We start from the raw sequence: 6,207 nt of genomic DNA, 5'->3' as shown, positions 1-6,207 counted from the left end.
TAGGCTAAGAAGGAATAGTCACCATAAATATTTTCTCAACATAGGCAAATTTTGCTTCTTACAGATTTAAATATGTAGATAAGTTTACTGACCTCAGACAATCAATTATACACTTAATATGAGAAGACCTCCAAATGTAATTATGCTTAAGGCTCAAGTATGTTGTTTGAAAAATATTATGATGTGGGAGTAGAAATGGAAATGGGTGCAGTCATTTGGGAGGATAATTTGTAGAATCCACCAAAGTTTTAAAGGTGCACTGATGTAACAATCCCCCTTGGGAATAGTAATACAAAGATTTTTTTAAAATTTATTTTTATTGTTGAGAGTATTACAGATGTCCTCCATTTTTACCCCATTACCCTTCTCCTCCCAGCTTCTGTGCCACCTGAGGCCTTCCCTGCACTACTGTCCACAGAAGAAACAAATAATGCATCGGTTATGTATATATGCTTATAAATTCTTTGGTTAACCTCTTCCCACATCCCTTCCCCCCTCCCTCTGAGATTCATGCTTCCATGTCTTTGGATCTATTTAGTTCATCAATTAATTTTGCTTATTAGATTCCACAGATAAGTGAGATCATGTGATATGTCTTTCTCTGACTAGCTTATTTCACTTAACATAATAATATTCTCCAGGTTTCTCCATGTTGTCTCAAAGGATAACAGCGCCTTCTTTTTAACAGCTGCATAGTATTCCATTGTGTAAATGTACCACAGCTTTTAAAATATATTTTTATTGATTTTTAGAGAGAGAGGGAAGGAGAGGATAGTGAAAGAGAAACATCAATGTGAGAGCAGAACATCAATAGGCTGCCTCCTGCCCACCCCACCCCCATCGAGCCTGAAACCCAGGCATGTGCTCTAACTGGGAGTCAAACCAGCAACTTTTTGGTGCACAGTTTTACTTCCTCCCTTCCAATTTGGATGCCTTTTATTCTTTCTTCTTGTCTGATGGCTGTGGCTAGGACTTCTAGTACTATGTTGAATAAAAGTGGTGAAGGTGGACATCCCTGTCTTGTGCCTGTTCTTAAGGGGAATACTTGTAGTTTTTGCCCATTGAGTATGATATTGGCTGTTGGTTTGTCATATATGGCCTTTATTATGTTTGGGTGTTATCACTCTATTCCCACTTTGCTGAGAGTTTTTTTTTATTTATCAAAAATTGGTGCTGGATTTTGTTGAATGCTTTTCCTATAACTATCGATATGATCATGTGGTTTTTGTCCTTCATTTTGTTTGTGTGGCATATCGCATTTATTATTTTGTGGATATTGTAACAACTTTGCATCCCTAAGATAAATCACACGTCCTCATGGTGATGTCTGCTTTCACCACTCTTATTCAACATAGTACTAAAAGTCCTAGCCACAGCAATTAGACAAGAAGAAGAAGTAAAAGGCACACAAATTGGAAAAGAAGTAAAACTATTATTTGCAGATGACATGACACTGTATGTAAAGACTGCTAAAGAGTTCACCAAAAAACTACTAGAACTAATAAATGAATTCAGTAAAGTAGCAGGATACAAAATAAATATCCAGAAATCAGTTGCATTTTTATTTTATTTTATATTTTTGTTGATTTCAGAGAGAAAGGGAGAGGGAGAGAGAGATAGAAACACCAATGATGAGAGAGAATCATTGATTAGTTGCCTCCTGCACATCCCACACTGGGGATTGAGCCCACAACCCAGGCATGTGCCCTGACCAGGAATTGAACCGTGACCTCCTAGTTCATAGGCCAATGCTCAACCACTGAGCACACCGGCCGGGCTCACTTGTATTTTTATATACCAGTAATGAACTATCAGAAAGGAAAACTAAGAAAATTTCATTTACAGCTGCATCAAAAAATACCTGGGAATAAATTTAACCAAGGAGGTAAAAGACTTGTACTTGGAAAATTATAAGACACGAAAGAGAGAAATTGAAGAAGATATAAATAAATGAAAGTTTATACCATGCTCATTGATAGGAATAATTAACATTGTTAAAATATCCCTACTACTGAAAGCAATCTATAGATTCAATACAATTTCTATCAAAATAGCAATCGTGTTTTTTACAGAACTAGAACAAATCATCCAAATATTTACATGGAACCACAAAAGTCTCTGAATAGCCACAGCAACTTGAGAAAAAAGAACAAAGTTGGAGATATCATGCTACTTGATCTCAAACTATACTACTTGGCTATAGTAATCAAAACAATATAATACTGACATAAAAACAGTCATATAGATCAATGGAATATATTAGTAATATAGAGCCCAGAAATAAACCCACACCTATATGTTCAATTAATATTTGACAAAGGGGCACGAGCATACAACGAGGTCAAGACAACCTATTCAATAAATGGTGTTGGAAAAATTGGATAGATACATGCAAAAAATTAAACTAGTCCACCTTCTTAATACAATATACAAGAATAAATTCAAAATGAATGAAAGATTTCAATGTAAGACTCATAACCATAAAATTCCTAGAAGAAAGCATGCAGTGAAAGTTCTGACAATTCTCATAGCAATGTTCTTTCTGCTACATCTCCTCAGGCAAGGGAAACAAAAGAAAAAATAAACAAATGGGACTATATCAAACTAAAAAGGTTTTTTACAGCAAAGAAATCCATCAACAAAATGAAAAGGCAACCCACTGAATGGGGGAACATATTCACCATTAATATACATTCCATAGGGTTAATATCCACAATTTATAAAGAACTCATACAACTTAATACCCCCCAAGAAAATCTCATTTAAAAATGGGCAGAGGACCTGAATAGAGACCTGAATAGACACTTCTCCAAAGAGGACATACAATTTTCCAATAGACAAATGAAAAAATGCTCAACATTACTAATTGCAAATTAAAACCACAAGGAAATATGACCTCACACCTGTCAAAATGGCTATCATCAATAAATCAACAAGCAAGTGTTGGCAAGGATGTGGGGAAGAGGGAACCCTTGTGCACTGTTAGTGGGAATGCAGGCTGGTGCAGCCACTGTGGAAAACTGTATGGAGTTTCCTTGAAAAATTAAAAATGGAACTGCCAGCAATTCCTCTTCTGGGTATATATCCAAAGAAACCCAAAACACTAATTCAAAAGAATATATGCACCCCTGTGTTTTTCGCAGCATTATTTACAATAGCCAAGATATAGAAGCAGCCCAAGTGCCCATCAATAGACAAAAGGAATCTCAGAGGGAAGGTAGGGGTAGGGAGAGTGAGGAGAGATTAACCGAGAACTTACATGCATATATGCATAGCTCATGGACACAGACAGTAGTGTGGTGAGGGCCTGGGAGGGGCAGACACGGGGTGAAGAGGGTCAGTGGGGAGGGAAAGGGGCACATCTGTAATACTTTCAACAATAAAGCTAATTTTTAATTGTCTTTATACATATATATAACGGAATATTACTCAGCCATAAAAAAGAAAGAAATCTTACCATTTTCAACAGCATGAACAGACATAAAGGGAATTATGCTAAGTGAAATAATTCAGTCACTGAAAGACAAATACCATATCACTTTACAATATAAATAAACAAACAAAACAGAAACAGATTCATAAATACAGAGAACGGATTAATGGTTGCCAGAGGGAGGGGGTTTGGGGGAGTGGGTGAAAAGGGTGAAAGGAATGAAAAGTATAGATTGGTAGTTACAAAATTATTTTGGGGGGTATAAAATACAACATAGGAAATGTATTGTGCCAGGTCGGTACTGGAAATATCAGGGGGGACACTTTGCAAAGTATATGATTGTCTAACCACTATCCTGTATACCTGAAAATAATACAAAATAATATTGCATGCACACTGTAATTGAAAAAAAAATACTTTTTAAAGGCAGGAGAGAAGAAGAAAAAGGAGAGAAAGGAGATTGAAAGTGATAAGGAAAAGGTTTTAGATGAAAGTGTCCCTTGACAGTAGTGTGTTGGCACATATTGCTGCCCTTTTGAAATCGATATGATCTCAGTCTGTATTTCTTCAGACGTGATCCTAGAATAAGCACTGAAGTGCAAAGAGGTTACGTGAGAAGTGAAGGTGAGGGAGCAGGGAAATGATACGGAGTAGGAGGACTGCCAATCAAAGCTGAGTGATGAGACCCGCTTCCTCAGGGGGCAGCTGGAGCTCAGCCCTATGCAGAACACCACCTCAGAGACAAAGGATTTGGCTTATTTACACACCAATTTATTGTAACTCTATTTTGAGGGCTGCTTCAGAGGGCTCTTGATTCCCCTAGTGCTTCTGGCCTGTTGCAAGGAAATGCACAGTGGAAATGCAGTGAGTGCCAACTGGAAATGAGGCCAATGGGCATGAAATAGGGAACTAGAAGAAGGTGGGCTGGGCCCCAATGTAGGCCACAGGTATCTGCCCAGGTTTTTTGAAACTTCTCCTCTTATAAACCTCTGTTGTTGTCATTTCAAAGGAAAATAATGATACTATCTCAGGTTGACTTGACTTTGATTCCAACACTTTGTTATAGTGTCCCCGACCAAGGTGAGCTGTGAGAGCTCTCACCGGGGAGCTCTACCCTGTGGGGAGAACAGAGCTGGGGATGGGCACCTCTGAGAACACAGCCATGGAGTTGCCTCCTACCTTCTGGTAAACTGGCCTCTGTTTCCCTTCTCCTAGAGAAAAGAGAAACGAGGGACATGTATTTGCTATGAATGCTTTCAGAATAAATTCTCATGGCTTGAGATGACTCACTGCAGATATACACAGCTGTCCCAAGCAAGTCAGAGCAAAGAATGGGAGCTTGCAAAAATGTTATTTCTTATGGAATCGGCTGTGCCTTACTATGGTTGGATTTGGGGTTATAGCCAACAAAGTTCCATTTCTGAAAGAGCATCTGCCATGGAGCTCTCACTTAAAAGGTCATTCGATAGCGTGGATTCTGAGGGCAAGTTCAATGTGTTTCTCAGTAAGAGAAGACCAACGGCAGTGTCAGAATAACAACTAAATTGCTTGTTAAAAAATACTCATTCATTTACCAAATATTTCTTGAGAATCTTGAAACAGTTGAGCTCTATTCTTAATGCTGGGAGAATAGCAGTGATACCCCCGCACAAAGAACCCTTACCTTTTTTTTTTTTAAAATATATTTTATTGATTTTTTACAGAGAGGAAGGGAGAGAGATAGAGAGTTAGAAACATGGATGAGAGAGAAACATCGATCAGCTACCTCCTGCACATCTCCTACTGGGGATATGCCCGCAACCAAGGTACATGCCCTTGACCGGAATCGAACCTGGGACCCTTCAGTCCGCAGGCCGACGCTCTATCCACTGAGCCAAACCGGTTCCGGCAAGACCCCTTACCTTGAAGAAGTTTGTAATGTAGTTGTATGAAACAGGTGATGAATAAATATGCAAAATACTGAAGATGTCAGATGGTGATAAGTGGGGTGGGAAGGACAAAGCAGGGCAAAGAGTGAGGTGGGGTAAGGTTGGGAGCGGCAGCTTTAAATGGAGTGGACAGGCAGGTAACATTTGAGCTGAGTCTGGAGAAAGGGGAGAGGGAGCCATTTGCACCTCTTGGGAAAGAGGCGTTCAGACAGAGGGGACGGCATGTGCACAGACCTTGAGATGGGAATGTGCCTGATCCGTTAGAGCTGCAGCTAGAGGCTGGGGTGGCCAGGAACGGGCCGCTGTGGGGTTTTAACAGAGGAATGATACAATATGAATTCCTTTTCAGAATCATCACTTGGGCAGCTGAGGTGAGAATAGGCTGGGGGCAAGGGGCAGGGGATTTGGGGGAGGTAAGAGGGGGGAAGACAGTGCAGGTGGAAAGGCGGGGCAAACGCAGGAATAAATCTCCATCCGTGCTGGGAATATCTGAGGGAGCTCATCTTAGGAGGAGTAGTAATGGAAGGAACTTCTCTGACAGCTGCCCAGAGGAGCAATTCAGAAAGAGTCAAGGGCTCCTTCATACGGGAACACATCCCACAAAAGCATCTTTGCATTTGGTGATTCTAGTCCACGTACATGGCCAAAGAGGGTGAGACACTAAAAGTTAGGCTGGATCTGATTTAAACATAGCCAAAGACCTAAACAGACACCTCACCACAAAAGATGTACAGATGGCAGATAAGCATATGCAAAGATGCTCTACATCATATATCATCAGAGAAATGCAAACATTTTTAAAAAGGGGATACCATTTCGCACCTATGAAAAGGACCACAATGTAGA

This window comes from Myotis lucifugus, unplaced genomic scaffold, assembly GCF_000147115.1.
Source record: "Myotis lucifugus unplaced genomic scaffold, Myoluc2.0 scaffold_205, whole genome shotgun sequence".
NCBI lineage: Eukaryota > Metazoa > Chordata > Mammalia > Chiroptera > Vespertilionidae > Myotis > Myotis lucifugus.
This window is presented reverse-complemented; position numbering follows the sequence as displayed.